Genomic DNA, 16,342 nt, shown 5'->3' with positions numbered 1-16,342 from the left:
GTTTATCCTCACTTATCCTGTCTTGAGTTACTTACGCAAAAAAGCCCTCCTACATTAAAAAGGGTATAATATAAAGATACATGAAGGTCTCCGTGGATACAACTACATTTGCTTGTGTCTGCTTTCACATTTAACTACTCTGAGGTGGACTGTTCACAAGGATTGGATATTCCTTTCTGCCCATCTGACCCCCTACCTGGGGGTCAGATCTGACCCCCTACCAGGCTGATGTTCTTTGTGCACCCCTGCTTGTTTGTATAGGCCATAGCGGTGGCATTGTCACATGATGTCCTAGAATGAGGTGGGAGAAAGACTGGAGTGCCTTTACAGCTGTTTGCTTAAATTTAAAGCATTCACTGTATTCCACAACCTCTGTGCAACCCTGGATTCCAGGGGAGCACCATTATCTCTAAACTGGTTTTCCCACCAAACAACTTAGGCCCTATCCACAAGATAGGGCCTAACTTGCTGAGACCCCCACAGATCATGACAATAGGGGGTCCGTTGGGGTCTGAGGTACCATCGCTCCCTGAAATCAATGGAGCATATGGCCATGCATGTCTGTTCTGCTCCATTCATCTCTATGGAGGTGACAGTGATTGCCAAGCACACATCGGACCCCCTGTTCTCGTGATCTGCGAGGTTCTCATCACTGAGATCCCCCCTGTCAGCAAGTTAGGACCTATCCTGTGGATAGGGCCTAACTTGTTTTGTGGGAAAACTCCTGTAATAATGGCATCGGTTGTTATTACTAGCTGTGGAGTTGATCACCAGGCTACTCCTATTTTCAAGTTAATCAGAAACCACCAATTCCCACATTTCTTTACCTCTTTTGGTATCACCACTCTCATCTCTAGAGAGCAAGGGTTTATTTTAAAGTTTGAGAGTAGGAAAGACTGAAGGGGTCTGATATGGGTCTGGGCCCACTAAAGCGTTGGCAAGGATGAAGTCATGAGCCATATGACTTTTATAATTCCCCTGATTAAGGGGTTCTTTGTATTATATTAAGTGTTTATTTTCTGAGGCAACAAGATTTTCTGCTGTCAGAAATGGCTTGTGCTGCTTGGTGTATGGATCACTTCCGTTGGCGGAATATTGTGGGCGCTGCTCAAAGTCCACATGTGAGAACTTGGAACTGACAATGCTGTATTTCTTTCCCTATTTCAAGAGCTGTTCTCAGAATTTTTTGTGACATCTTGTGGATCCTCCAGATCCACTGTTAATAATTTATGTATTGTTTTCTAGGTGACATGTTGCAGTTTTCACAGACTCTAGTTTGAATCTTTTGTAGTTCAGGTACTAGTTCAAATTTTTGGGATTTATGATGGATCTGTATGACCCATTCGCTTTCATCCTTAGAAACATGGGTGAATAAAGTGGGTATGGAAAGTATTTGGACCACTTTAAAGTTTTTTTTTGTGCTCATTAATTCTGCACCCCATCTTGACAGAAAAAAATGAAATGTAGATATTTTTGCTAATTCATTAAACAAGAAAAACTGAAATATCACATGTCATAATTTGTCTATTTCCTTCTGAACCTCCTTGAGATGGTTCTACTCCTTTATAGGAGTTCACACAGCACATGAGAATCATGAGGTCTAAGGAACTGCTCACAGAGCTCTAAGACAGAATTGTGGCTAGACACAGATCTAGCCAAGCTTACAAAAGAATTTCTGCAGCACTTAAGTTTCCTAAGACCACAGTGGAACCAACAACGCTTCTTCAGCCTGGCTGTCTAGCAAAACTAAGTAATTGTGGGAAAAGAACCTTGGAGAGGTAAATAAGAACCCCAATATCACTGTGCCTAAGATGCAGAGATGCAGAAGGAAGATGGGAGAAAGTTCCACAAAGTCAACAATCATTGCTACCCTCCCCCAGTTGGGGCTTTATGACTGTACCAGGGTTGATCTCTTGTTGGATTATTAATGTGATATACTATATATGAAAAAGTTTAATTTTGTTATTATTACTCTGTCATTTAACTGCTTTGGTGACATTTGTAAAGCATATATTTATGTGAGCAACCTGTATTGTAAAAATGTAAGACAGGTGGTCAGCCCTGTCTCTTATCATTTTCTATTTATTGTCTATACAGTTTTGGTCATGGTTGGCACCCCCACCCCCCCATGCTAAGCCCCACCTTCTCTTACACCATTTGCCTACATTTCTAGCCATACTTCAGAATAATTAGTACTTCCATGTATAGACAGTTATAGGTCTCAGTCCAGAAAGCCCCGTCAGCTAGAAATGGGGTATAAGAACCACTATGGTTTCTTGCATTACGCAGATGGGCAGACGATTGAAGAGCACTGCGTTCAAGTTAATACTTTGACCTAGACCACATGACTTTTCTTAAGACGCAGTGGTGGAGATATCTTACGGAGCTGTGGAGGGGTTCCCTAGGGTTTGATCTGATTATACCAACTGAAGCTAAAGGGGTTGTCCGAGTTTAAAAAAATATATATATGTGGCCGGGAGCGGGCTGACTAAAATAATAAAGCTGTACTTACCTTCCGGTGCCCTCCGGTATCCAGCGCTGCTGTCGCTCCGGTCCGGGCGCCATGTAAACAAACATGGCCGCCAGAGCAGCGCTGCATTCAGCTTCCGGCCGGCCGTGGCCGGGTACGCCTATCCGTCCCTATACACAGCATTGTGTATGGGGGCCGGAAGGTTGTCGTGTCCGGCCGGAAGCTGAATGCAGCGCTGCTCCGGCGGCCATGTTTGTTTACATGGCGCCCGGACCGGAGCGACAGCAGCGCTGGATACGGGAGGGCACCGGGAGGTAAGTACAGCTTTATTATTTTAGTCAGCCCGCTCCCGGCCACATATATATATTTTTTTTTAAACTCGGACAACCCCTTAAGTATAAATAAACATTTGTTTTTTACCTATTTTTTACCTAATTATGTAAGGTCTTTTATTATTATTATATAGAAGCAGTTTCCGCAAATAACCAACGTGGTTATGATTTGTGTCAGAAATGGGATTCTCCTGGGCATAATGTTTAATATATTTAGGAAAGGGGAAAAGGATCAGCATGTGGGTGGTCCACTTCATGCATGGGTGCTTATATCCAGACACTGGGCTCCCAATTCTTCTTATGTGGCTGCTTGATTCTTTTCAAGTGTTATTCGCACAAGGTTTTTGGGATAGCCTTTCTCCAGGAATCTGTTCATCCAGGAATCTGTTCATTATGGTTGAGTAAGAACTCAGCCATCATGTTTAAGTCCTGTCTTACATATTGTCTTAAATGAAGCTTGATTGAGCCTGAACCTAAAACCTGAGATGGGAGTATGCCATGGAGAAGAACCAGGTTTATGGACTGCAATAAAAAAGGGGCTCTATAAGACTGCACTTCCATCACATCTACACCCCTTGATCCACACAGAGGAAGAGGGGGAAGAATATGACAACATAATTAGAGCCGTGAAGGCTGGGGACAGATGCCTTTAAAAGTCTTTTTTTTGGCCAACCAGTGAAAGCAGGGAAGTTATCTAGATACAAGGCCCTGGTGATGAGGGCATAATAATCCCTTTGCTTCAATGCTCCAGAGACCCTGTAGGTTTAGGGTCTAAGAAGTTAAGAAGAATAAATAGAGACACTTGTATTTATATGACTGATTCCAACTCTCATGTCATCGTAATGTGTTTTGTTTTCAACCCAGGTCAAAGTGTTTTTTGTTAAAGTTATGTAATATGAACCTGTCCAGCAACAACGCTACTACAACCAGACTTGGCATTAGCTATCAGACTGGGTAAGTGGTGGCGAACTCACCCTGCAATGGCCCTGCCTGCAGGTGATAAGACCCACTATCAGAAACCTAATGGTCCCTGACCCTACAAGGTGACAGGGAAGACTTACTTCATCTGGCAGCTGCTGGATGCTGGAGTGGACAGGTAACCTGAATACTGAGATGGACCAGTGTTCACACTAGTTTGCACAAAAGTGTCAAGCTAGAACCAAATAAATCTGGGACAGGGGAAGCGGGGTAACAACAGGAGATACACAACACTAATGGACAAACAACAGATAGAGACAGACAAGCCAAGTCAGAAAGAACCAGGTCAAAACCAAGATGGTGGCAAAGGTACAAAATCTTATAGAAATAGAATAGTAAGCGAAGCAGAAGTCAAATACACAGAATAGAAAACAATAGAATAGCAAAAGCGCTTGAAAGAAGAGATCAGACTGAGTAACCAGCACCCTCTGAAGGAACTGGGAAAAACATAAAGATAAAGATGTGGAGCAAAGATAAAGTTAGTGGCGTAACAAGACTCCAGTGGGCCCCGGTGCAAACTTTGAATAAGGGCCCCCATATACCTAAACACTCGCTGGTGGCCCTATCCTGCACATTAGACTTCAAAATACACATATTTCATATATACATTCCATAGACATAAGCACACATACACTATATATGCATAACACACATAAACACATATTAACACAGCCCCATATATACTTCACACACACTACATTTACACTACACATACAAATACACACAATATATAAGAAACACTGAAATACAGCTGCACATAAATATATATATACCCATATACCTGTACAATACTAATGATATTGCAGTAATGAATATACTACATACATAAATATATACCAACTGCGAAAAAACTGCACATTACTATACAGCCCCAAAAAATGACTGCACTATAGGGCTGCCTCTAAAAACACCACAGTCACTGACAGTATAATGTCACAGGAATAGAAAAATATGTCATAATTACATATGTACAAAGACCTGAGGCTGTCTGATTTAAACCCTTCTATTACAATGTGCGGTTTGCACATTTTGATAGATGATAAACATGTTAGGTATGTTAATTAGATATAATAAAAGTTATTCCCGGCATTTAGCCCCTTAATGGAAAATAGCGCCTAAAGTCGAAAATGCCACTTTTTTGCCATTTTGAAAATATTAAAAATTCTATAAAAAGTGATCAAAACGCCGTACAGTTTTTAAAATGGCAGCATTGAAAATATCATCAAAAATGACACCACACACAGCTCCATACACTAAAGTATGCCCTCCTGCTGCTGATTGATTTCCCTGTGGCAATTCCCCCATATACTACTGCTGCTGATTATTTCCCTCATTAGAATTCCTTCTCCCATGCCCTCCTGCTTCTGTATGAAAACCCCTATCCCCTACACACTTATGGTAATATTCCCCCTACACACTTATAATAGCCTGCACACACAGACATAGTAATTGCCCCCTGCACACATACATAGTAATGGCCCCCTGCACACATTTACAGTAATGGTCCCCTGCATAGCCTTAGGAATGGCCTAGACCCCATACACACACAATTTATAATTAAAAAAAAAAACTCTAATACTCACATTTCTTTACTCCCGCGATCATCCTCTTTACGTCGTTCATCCTCTGTCTTCCTCGCGGCTTCTCTTCTGTGCTCAGTGTAAGGCGATCAGCACTGGGATGTTTCCTTTCTGCCCTGTGCGTTGCTTCAGTCAGTGTGACAGAGCAGGAAGTGTCAGCACGTGTCACTTCCTCCTCTGTCACGGCTTTTAGCAGTATCGAAACGCAACTCCGATACAGCTTAAAGCTAATTACAGAACTTCGAAGACATTAGAATAGACGTCAACCAATGCATGACAGTGGGGGCCCGGGCCACGACAGACAGAGGCATTAGTGACAGCCCGGTCTCCCCCCTTCCGATGGGCCCTGTCGCGCTCGCACCCCCGTGACCATGTTCGGTGCGCCACTGACTGAATGGTTCAGCCATCTATGACTCAAAGCACAGCTGCAGACAAAACAAGCTCAAACACACACCCTGCTTCCCCAGAGAAAGATCAGAGAGTTGTCAATCACAGGTACTTTTGGGTGTGGTTACAAGCACAGAAACCTGATCCTGATCCCATTCAGAACAAATTGCGCGTTAATTGAAAAGTTAATTGAATTTGGAAAGAGTAAAGAAATGTGCATTTGTAGTCATTAGGACTAAGGGGTGGGATGTGTTACATTTTTGATGTGTAATGCTATTATTTATCTATTGGTTTAATTTATATATATATATACACATTAGGGATTATTTAGTGATCATTACAAATTACAATATAACATATGGGTTATAGGTAATAGTAATCATAAATATTATGCACATCTAATATATAAAGCTGAGTGTATGTGTGTGTGTGTATATGTATGAATGTCCGTGTCAGGGCTGGGAGTCTGTGGACCCTCTGGACCACTGCGGGAGATGGTACTAGCCGACCTGGGACCGGAGTCTAAGTGTCACCCATTCTTCACCAGAGCCTGGATGGGCTTGCTTGGGGCGGGATACCCCCAGCTCGTTCCACAGGTACGACTAGCCCGCGGTGGCTGCCAAGATAGTAATAAAGGAGATAGTCTGTATCTGGGGTGACGGGAGGAGAATAGCACAGGAAGGCACACTAGGACTCACATCAGGAACAGGAACTCGGGTACGCAGGAATGGACTGGCACACAGGGACGCAGGAACCACAGGAAAGGACTGGCACACAGGAATGCCTACCACCTGCAGCCAAAAATGTCGTTAACAAATTCCTGAAAAACAGCAAGGGCATTACACAGTCCAAAAGGCATTACTAAATATTCAAAATGCCCATCACAAGTATTAAACGCTGTCTTCCACTCGTCACCCTTGCGGATCAGGATGAGATTGTAAGCAACCCAAAGATTCAGCTTGGAGAACACCCTGGAACCATGTAGGTGATCAAAGAGTTCCGTAATCAATGGCAGTGGGTAGGGGTTTTTAACCGTGATCTTGTTCAGCCCTCAATAGTCTATACAGGGACATAAGGAGACGTCCTTCTAGGTGACGAAGAAAAAACCTGCTCCAGCCGTAGAGGAGGACTTGCGTATGAAACCCCTCTGCAGGTTCTCCTTGATGTATTCAGACATGGCAGCCATCTCTGGAACAGAAAGCGGATAGACCCGACCTCTGGGAAGAGTGGGACCCGGAAGGAGAACCACAGGGCAATCATAGGGACGATGTGGTGGCAATGTCTCCGCTCGTTTCTTAGATAAGACATCAGAAAAGTCCCAGTAACAAGCTGGCAGACCCTCCAGAGACTTGGAAGACACAGAAGGGACAGGACCGGAAGAGGTGCCACCATACATCAGGATTGGCTCCAACGCAGGATCTCACCAGTCTTCCAATTGAGGTCTGGGGCATGGAGATGGAGCCAAGGAAGACCCAGAAGAATAGCTGATGTGGAGCGAGGCAGGACATAGAAGGCCAAGTTTTCTTGATGTAGGGCTCCAACCTGAAGACAAATAGGTTCCGTGCGGTACCGGACCGGATCGAAAAGAAGCTGTCCGCTTACAGAAGAAATGACAAGGGGTGACTTGAGGGGGACCCCCGGAATTCTGATGCTGGGAAACCAGAGCGGCATCCACAAAGTTCCCTGAAGAACTGGAGTCCAGGAATGCTGAGACTTGCACAGGAGCACCAGTGCCAACACTGAGGAGCACCGGAATATTTAGATGTGGAGAAGCTGAATTCATACCTAGGGACACTTCTCCCAAAGCCCTAAGTGCTGGCGTTTGCCGACATTGGGGACATACTGGACAAGTCCTGATGAGGCGCTTGGGACTGGCACAGTAAAGGCAGAGGTTTTCTTGGAAAAGTCCGGATCGTTCCACAGGCATAAGTTGAGCTCTGTCAACCTGCATAGGCTCACCTGCAGACTGTATGACCGGAGGCTGGAAAGGCTTCTGGAAAACCGGAGCCAACCGAGGCAGACGTGGAAGCCGGACTAGAGGTCGCTTGTGCCACAATTCTTCAGCTCGTTCCAAGAACCGCACGTCTATCCGGGTGGCCAAGGTGATAAGACCACTCAAAATAGCCAGCAGATCACAGGCAGCTATTGCATCTTTTACCCGTGAGGACAGTCCTTTCTTAAGTCGCACATAAGGCCGCCTCGTTCCAAGGTGCGGAACTGGACAGCGTATTCACCCACAGATGAGTCTCCTTGGCAAAGGTTCAGTAGTGCTGTTTCTGCTGAGGAGGCTCATGCTGGTTCCTCATGCGCAGGAAGTTGGTAAGGGTGGGCGTAACTGGATCATTCCAGTCCCACAGAGGAGTTGCCCAGGCTGATGATGAACGCCATCTTGGAGCGCTCGCTGACCAACTGAGATTAACTCTATATGCAGCGAGCACAGGATGATGAATCCTCTGCACTGTTTGGGATCGCCATCGTGTTTGTAAGGCATAGACAGTCTCAGCCTAGGCTCTGGTGCCGGTGAACTAGCCGGGATAACAGGAGAAATCGCAGGGGTAGTCGCTGGAACTGCCGCAGGAGTAGTCACAGGGCCTTGATGCTGAGGCCGGGAGTCAAGCAGCTGTTGGAGAGTGGAAGTGACTTGACCCGGGGTGACGGCAGGAGAATAGCACAGGAAGGCACACTAGGACTCACGTCAGGAATTGCAGGAGCTGGCACACAGGTCAGGAACACAGGAACGGACTGGCACACAGGAACGCAGGTACACAGGAATGAACTGGCACACAGGAACGCAGGAATCACAGGAATGTAATGGTACACAGGAACACAGGAATCACAGGAACGGACTGGCACACAGGAACGCAGGAATCACAGAAACGGACAGGCACATAGGAATGCAGGAATCACAGGAACGCAGTAGTCACTTCCTGAAAGAGAGTCTTAGGATATTATCAGACCGGGAATATTACCAGCAACTCACCACAGACCCTAGCCTGCAACAACAGGAATCTCTGAAAACTTTCACCATGGAAGCCTTCAGTAGAGGAATTCTGACCAAACACGAAAAGGATTTTATTCTTCCAGCCAATCCCAGAATGGCCTTATTTTACTACCTGCCTAAGATACACAAAAACTCTACCCACTCACTGGGCCGACCTATTATTTCGGGAGTAAATTCCCTCACATGCAACCTGTCAGAATATGTTGTCTTCCTTCAAACCTACTCCTCTCAACTCATTCAAGAATTAGATGATTTCGTTTGGAAGCCCTCGATGAAACTTCTCACCCTAGAAACTTCTCCCTTTACACCAACATCACGCATTAACTTGGGGTAGAAGCAGTTCGGAAGACTCTCGAATGGGACCCAAATCTTCCATTGCCACAAATAGATTTCCTTATACAATCAATCACCTTTATCCTGGAACACAATGGGGGTCATTTACTAAGGGCCCGAATCACGTTTTTCCAGTGGGTTACACAAATTTTTCCGTTTTGCGCAGATTTTCCCTGAATTGCCCGGGGGTTTTGGCGCACGCGATCAGATTGTGGTGCATCGGTGCCGGCATGCATGCGACGGAAATGGGGGTGTGTGTCCATACGAAAACCCGACTGATTCAGAAAAACCGCCGCATTTTTTAAAAAAAGTGTCGCTTGACACTCGCTTACCTGCACCCAGCCTGGCTTGGTGAACTTCAGTGCACTCCGACGCACTTCAGCGCAGCAGCGACACCTAGTGGACATCAGGGGAGCTACCTTAGTGAATCGCCGGAAGACCCGAATCCTCCACACAGAACGCGCCGCTGGATCGCGAATGGCCCAGGTGAGTAAATCTGCCCCAATGTGTTCGCATTCCAAAATGACTTGTTCCATCAGGTACGAGGAACGGCAATGGGCACCCAATTCGCACCCAGTTATGCTAACATCTACATGGGTGAATTTGAGGCCACATATATCACCAGCATTGCCAAATACGTGGATAAGATCAAACTATTCTGGAGATACATCGACGACCTCTTTATCTTCTGGGACGCCCATGAACAAGAGATTCTAGATTTTGTCCAGGATATTAATTCCAATACTTGGTGCATAGCTCTCACTCTTAACTTTTCTCCCATCCAGATCGAATTTCTGGACCTACTGATATCAGTTAATGAACAGGGCAACAGCCTTTCTACCTGCACCTTTTTCAAAAAGGTCTATAATAGTTTTTTAGAATTTGAAAGTCATTATAAAAGCTGGCTAACGAACTTCCCTATAGCCAGTTCAAGCGCATTAGACCTTGGCGCATTAGACGCTTAGCCTCCTGTAAACTGTGGCCTACAAATTTCCTGATTTTGTGTGGAAGCTTGTGAATTCCTAACATGAGTAGGGCAACTGGTGGATAAGGGGTTATGTGTGTGCCCAGGATCTGGGAGAGCATGTCAAAGGTACTTACGTCAAAGGTAATCCCTTACAGGCTTAATGAATCACTGGAACGTGTCTAAACATCTCGTATATATCCTAAGTAGCTGTTCTATTTCTATTATTGGTTTGGTATTTACCATCCCCCGTTCCTCTATTCATCATGTTTGTACATTTTGGTTCCAATACCCCATGGTACCCCATTCCCCCTTATCATTCTCTTTCTCACATCATGAAACTCTTTCCCATCCCAAAGTGTGACATCTATTTTATTAAATATCCTTTTTTATAATGATTTTTCCATTTTCTATTTATTATTTCCATTTTATTATCATTACCATTTTATGATTCAGTTCCAATACCTCTCAATCTGATTCTGCCATTACCGTAATTTGCATAACTATTACCTCCTATCCAACCATTTCAGCCCTAGTGATATATTCACTCACTGTGCGAGCACGAGCTACATTTCATCCCGTGCTGTAAGTACATCCCTATTATAGATGCTGATAATTTCGCTGACACTTTGGACCCTAGCGTTCCCACTCAACCTGTAGGCATCCTCAATCAGGATACACGGCATCTGACTCTCAGACGACGGAAGGTAATTCATGCCGACATACAGCCATTTTTCATACTCATTATGACTCATTTACATATGACTAGATCATTTCATGTGACTATCCCCTGGACACAACTGCCTATTACCTGAAAAGGTAATTGAGGTCATTGAGGGTGGGTGATTTTACTTTCTCACTAACTCTGCTTTCCCTATACCTACTTCTATGAACCACATATCGGATTTATATATTTATATATATTTGTACCTCTTTATTAATTGATTTTTCCTCTGTATGAATTGATCTTCTTATATACTATTATCTCCTATGCATTTTATTTATTCAGTCATTTTTATTTGATTTATTGATGTATCCATATATTTATTTTCCTTTGTGTGCATACAGTGTGTATTTCCTCTGTGTACATGTCATTTCCTATGCATTAATACATTTTATTTTTGCATTTGTTTATTGATGTATTCATACATTTATTTTTCTCTGTGTGCATACTGTTAATGCCTTGCAGAGGCCTCATTAGCTATTATAGTTAATATATATGTATCTTTTTAACATATAGATACATATCTCTGCTACTTTTTATATATAAATATCTTTTTAGAATATATCATTTGACCTGATGAAGGGAACGGTCCGTTCCCGAAACGCTTAGTCCACCTTGTACACGAACTATGAATAAAATATTGTATCCACCAAGCAGCGCTGTCACGGGCGCTCCCGCGATCCCTGTCTCGGATCGCAGTAGCACCCGTGCCGCCTCAGGGTCCGGTGTCCAGCTTCTCTCACCTCCCCCGGCTCCAGTGGCTTCCCCCGCAGTTCCCGCAGCTCGCTAAGATTTAAAGGGCCACCGCGCCGTCCCTGTGTGCCAATCCGTTCCTGCGTTCCTGTGTGCCAGTCCGTTCCTGCGTTCCTGTGTGCCAGCCCGTCCCTGTGGTCCTGCGTTCCTGTGTGCCAGCTCCTGCGATTCCTGACGTGAGTCCTGTGTGCCTTCATGGGCTATTCTCCTGCAAGTCCATCCTGCTTTGCGGCGGGCTCTGGTGAACACCGGGTTCCACTTAGACTCCGGTCCCAGGTCGGCTAGTACCACCTCCCGCGGTAGTCCAGAGGGTCCACAGACTCCCAGTCGTGACAAGCGCATTATATACCTTTTTTTTCCGTCCCTCCACTGACAGAGACTGCCAGCCACACAGACAGACACTGAAGGATACTTTCGGCCACACAGACAGTCACAGAAAGAGACTGGGTAAAAAATTCATCAAAAGAGGGTAGCCCAAATCCATCATAGGTGAACACATTGACAAAGTACAAAATATAGATTGTAGCTCTTTACTGTCGAGAAGGACATGCAATATGCGCATACCCATGGTTAGCACTTATACTTCACACAGTCAGAACATTGCCTCCATTTTGAACATTTGTTCACCCCACTTCTGGAAAAGTATTCAAAATTAATTTTTTACTTACCTGCAGAAGTGACTACGTGGTCTATGTCCTCCAATGTCCATGCAAACTTCTGTAAGTTGGGAAACGACAGTGTTACGTTTGAATAATCATAAGTCCAATATACGTACTAATAAGACTGACCTTCCAGTACCATGCAATTTTGCCGAAGCTGAACATAAACTTGATGATCTCAGATTCACCATTATTGATAGGATTCCTCTGCTCAAAAGGGGTGGCAATAGAGAATTATTGTTAAAACGTAGGGAAGTACAGTGGATCCATAGACTTGGGTCTCTAAGTCCCCATGGTCTTAATAGGGACCTCCCACTGAACATTTTTCTCTAATTATACATCTACCTCGCATATTTGAACTTGATACTGTTCTATTCTCTTTTCCGTGCTGAGTAACCTGTTCTTATCAATTTTGTTAATGTATATTTACATAATTCTTTCTAGTCATGCAGATTGTACACTTCTAATTATGAGTTCACCTCAGCCATCTATATAATAATAATAATAATAATAATAATAATAATCTTTATTTATATAGCACCATCAAATTCCGTAGCGCTTTACAAATCATAAGGGACATATATAACTATATTACATTACAAAGAACAAACAGTCATATGGAACAATAGGAGTGAGGGCCCTGCTCACAAGAGCTTACAGACTATGAGGATGAGAGGTGACACAAGAGGTTGTATAATGGTCCAGCCATTCTTTATAAGGGAACAATATAAAGTAATTTAATAAATAATTTACTAAACAACGATGTTGCTGCTTGAACCAGCCATCAGCCGCCATCTTATGTACAGGGTCCTAGGTGAAAAAGACTGCAGAGAAGCCTGGAGCTTGGTATATATCTGCTGTTTGCCAGATAACAGATGGGAGATAGGACATAGGATGGATTAGTAAAGGGAGAGTTGACATTTCAAGCAGTTAGCGAGTGTGATAGGCTTGCCTAAAGAGATGGGTTTTAAGAGCACGTTTGAAGCTTTGGAGGGTGAGTATTAGTCTGAGAGTCCGGGGAAGGGCATTCCAGAGAATTGGAGCAACTCGGAGAAGTCCTGGATACGTGCATGGGAGGTTCGAATTAAGGGAGAGATTAATCTAATGTTACTGGCAGATCGAAGAGTACGGGAAGGGTGATAGACTGAGAGGAGAGAAGAGAGATAAGGAGGTGCAGCATTATTCAGAGCTTTGTGGATGAGGGTTATTATTTTAAAGTGAATACGGAAGGAGACGGGCAGCAAGTGCAGTGATTGGCACAAACTGGAGGCATCCGTGTAGCGTTTGGCCTGAAAGACCAGCCTGGCTGCTGCATTAAGAATAGATTGAAGAGGAGAGAGTTTAGTCAGTGGAAGGCCGATTAGTAGGGAGTTACAGTAGTCTAGTCGAGAGTGAATCAGAGCAACAGTTAGCATTTTAGAAGTTTCAAATGTCAGAAACGGACGGATTCTGGAGATGTTTCTGAGATGCATACGGCAAGAGCGAGCAAGAGATTGAATATATGGTGAAAAAGAGAGGTCAAAGTCCAGCACAACCCCAAGACAGCGGGCCTGCTGCCTCGGTGCTATAGTGATTCCACAGACCGAGATGGAGAGGTCGGGGTTGGGTTGGTTAGCAGATGGTGGAAAGACAAGAAGTTCAGTCTTAGAAAGATTAAGTTTCAAGAAGAGAGAGGACATGATGTTAGAGACAGCAGAGAGACATTCACTAGTGTTCTGGATTAAGGCAGGGGTGATGTTACGTGCAGAAGTATATAGCTGGGTGTCATCAGCATAAAGATGATACTGGAAACCAAATCTGCTGATGGTTTGCCCAATGGGGGCAGTATAGAGAGAGAAGAGAAGAGGACCTAGGACTGAGCCCTGAGGAACCCCGACACTGAGAGGAAGATGAGAAGAGAAAGTTCCAGAAAAGGAGACACTGAAAGTGCGGTCAGAGAGATAGGAAGAAAACCAAGAGAGTGCAGTGTCCTTTAGGCCGATGGAGTGAAGCATCCTAAGGAGGAGCTGGTGGTCCACAGTATCGAACGCTGCCGATAGATCCAGAAGAATAAGAAGAGAATAGTCACCTTTGGATTTTGCAGTGAGGAGATCATTGGAGACTTTAGAAAGAGCAGTTTCAGTGGAATGCATAGAGCGGAAACCAGATTGTAGGGGGTCAAGGAGGGAGTTAGCTGAGAGATAGCGGGTTAGTCGAGAATAGATCAAGCGTTCCAGGAGTTTGGAGATGAAAGGGAGGTTAGAAACTGGTCTGTAGTTAGTAGCATTGGATTTGTCCAGTGAAGGTTTCTTTAGTAAAGGGGTAACAACAGCATGCTTGAAAGAAGAGGGGACAACACCAGAAGAGAGAGAGAGGTTGAAGATTTTAGTTAGGTGAGAGGGAAGAGAGTGAACAAGATAAGGTATGGGAGGGAAGGGGATTGGAGGAGTTAGTGGATTGAGCAATTATTTCCTGGCGGATACAATCAATTTCATCCTTAAAGTAGGTGGCCAGATCTTCAGCCCCAATGTCTGTAACAGGTGGCTGCACCTTTGGTGTTAGTAAGGTGTGAAGGGTATCAAAGAGCCTTTTGGGGTTGTTAGAGAGAGAGGATATGAGATTAGTAAAATAGACCTGTTTAGCAAGGTGAAGGGCAAAGTTATAAGTTTTTAGCATAAATTTGAAGTGAAAAAAGTCTGCAGATATGCACGATTTTCTCCACAGATGTTCAGCAATCCTGGAGCACTGCCGAAGGAAACGAGTTTGTTCAGTGTGCCAAGGTTGCCTGCGTGCGTGTTGAAAATTTCGGATAGTGAGCGGTGCCATCTCATCTAGCGCACTTCTGACAGTGTGATTATAGTGGTTAGTAGCCAGGTTTGGACAGGTGAAAGAGGATATGGGGGATAGTGCAGACTGTAAGTTTTCTGTGAGTTGATGAGTATCTATTTCACGTGGGTTCCGGTATGAATGATGGGTGGAAGGATTCTGAGAATGAGAAGGATTATTGAAAGTAAAAGAAAGGAGATTATGGTCTGAAAGTGGAAAGGAGGAATTGGTAAAATCAGATATTGAAGATGGTCGGGAGAAGACCAAATCGAGGATGTTTCCCTCACTATGAGTGGGGGAATCGCAGAGTTGTGAAAGACCTAGAGAAGTAGTTAGTGCTAAGAGCTGAGAGGCAGGAGGGGAAATGGGAGTGTTAACAGGGATGTTGAAGTCTCCCATGATGATGGTTGGAATGTCACAGGATAGAAAGTAAGAGAGCCAAGAGGCAAAGTGGTCAAGAAACTGATAGGGTGAGCCAGGAGGACGGTATACTACTATATAATGTTTCTTTTTCCTTTAAAATCTACAGTTATTACTGGATTTATTAGTGGACCTATTGGACCTTCCTGAATACGGTGATTTTTGGGCAATCGGGACCTGGTGGACCCATATGAGGAGGCATTGATCCCAGATGGGTCCTCTAACAAGCAAGATTTCTGCAGCAATGGTACGATTTTCGAGCCTGGTAATTTCTGCTTACCTGTGGACCACCGTGCACCTTCCCACGATTCCCTTCTGTGTCCTGTTTGGATCGTCTTGGTCACTTTCCAGTTCATGTCTGTTCTGAGTTAGAATTTTGGTTTGCCCTTAGTCAAAATGGCTACATTCCCTCCTACACATGTATGTTTCCTTGGTTCCAATTGCTCAATGAATATTGATGGACATTGATACAGCCCTCTGAGCATGAACACCATTATAAAAATTCATACTGATTGAGGTTTTTTTATACATACCAGTACATTTCCGAATGACTTTGTTTTTATTTGCCCGGACACTTTGAGTATACAAACCGAGCTGTATGGATTTTTCAGCTGACTGCTAACTCACTATGCTCGATAATGCCTATATGGAGAAGGAGAAACGTTGCATAATTATGGTGGAATGAAAATATTTTATCTTTAATAAACAGAGCGCTGCTTCACCGCTGATCGATATTGTACTTTGGGGTTAGTGTCAGACTCTACAAGAAGACCTGCACCCGACTATTATGTTTACATGGTGCTCCTCCACATCTACCTATTTTGGATTGCTTACCCAATATTGTTATGTCTCGGGAAGAAGGGCAATGTAAAAGGGTGATTGCTGAAAATTGAATTAAGCTCCATTCCATTAAAAACCGGCGGGGCTCATGAAGAC

At 44.1% G+C, this 16,342-nt stretch overlaps 1 long non-coding RNA gene across 1 annotated transcript in view; it reads left to right on the top strand.

Annotated features, from left to right (window-relative positions):
* LOC140075292 (uncharacterized) overlaps positions 1–16,127 on the top strand; it is a 43,465-nt gene extending 27,338 nt beyond the window's left edge. Inside the window, exon 3 of the long non-coding RNA XR_011849385.1 lies at positions 15,516–16,127. This is a non-coding gene — a long non-coding RNA (uncharacterized lncRNA). The remainder of the gene's footprint in view (positions 1–15,515) is intronic.
* The last annotated feature ends 215 nt before the right edge of the window (positions 16,128–16,342 follow it).

Source organism: Engystomops pustulosus, chromosome 8 (assembly GCF_040894005.1).
Source record: "Engystomops pustulosus chromosome 8, aEngPut4.maternal, whole genome shotgun sequence".
Taxonomy (NCBI): Eukaryota; Metazoa; Chordata; class Amphibia; order Anura; family Leptodactylidae; genus Engystomops; species Engystomops pustulosus.
Note: the sequence above shows the minus strand (reverse complement) of the source record. Positions and strands in the feature narration are given on the sequence as shown.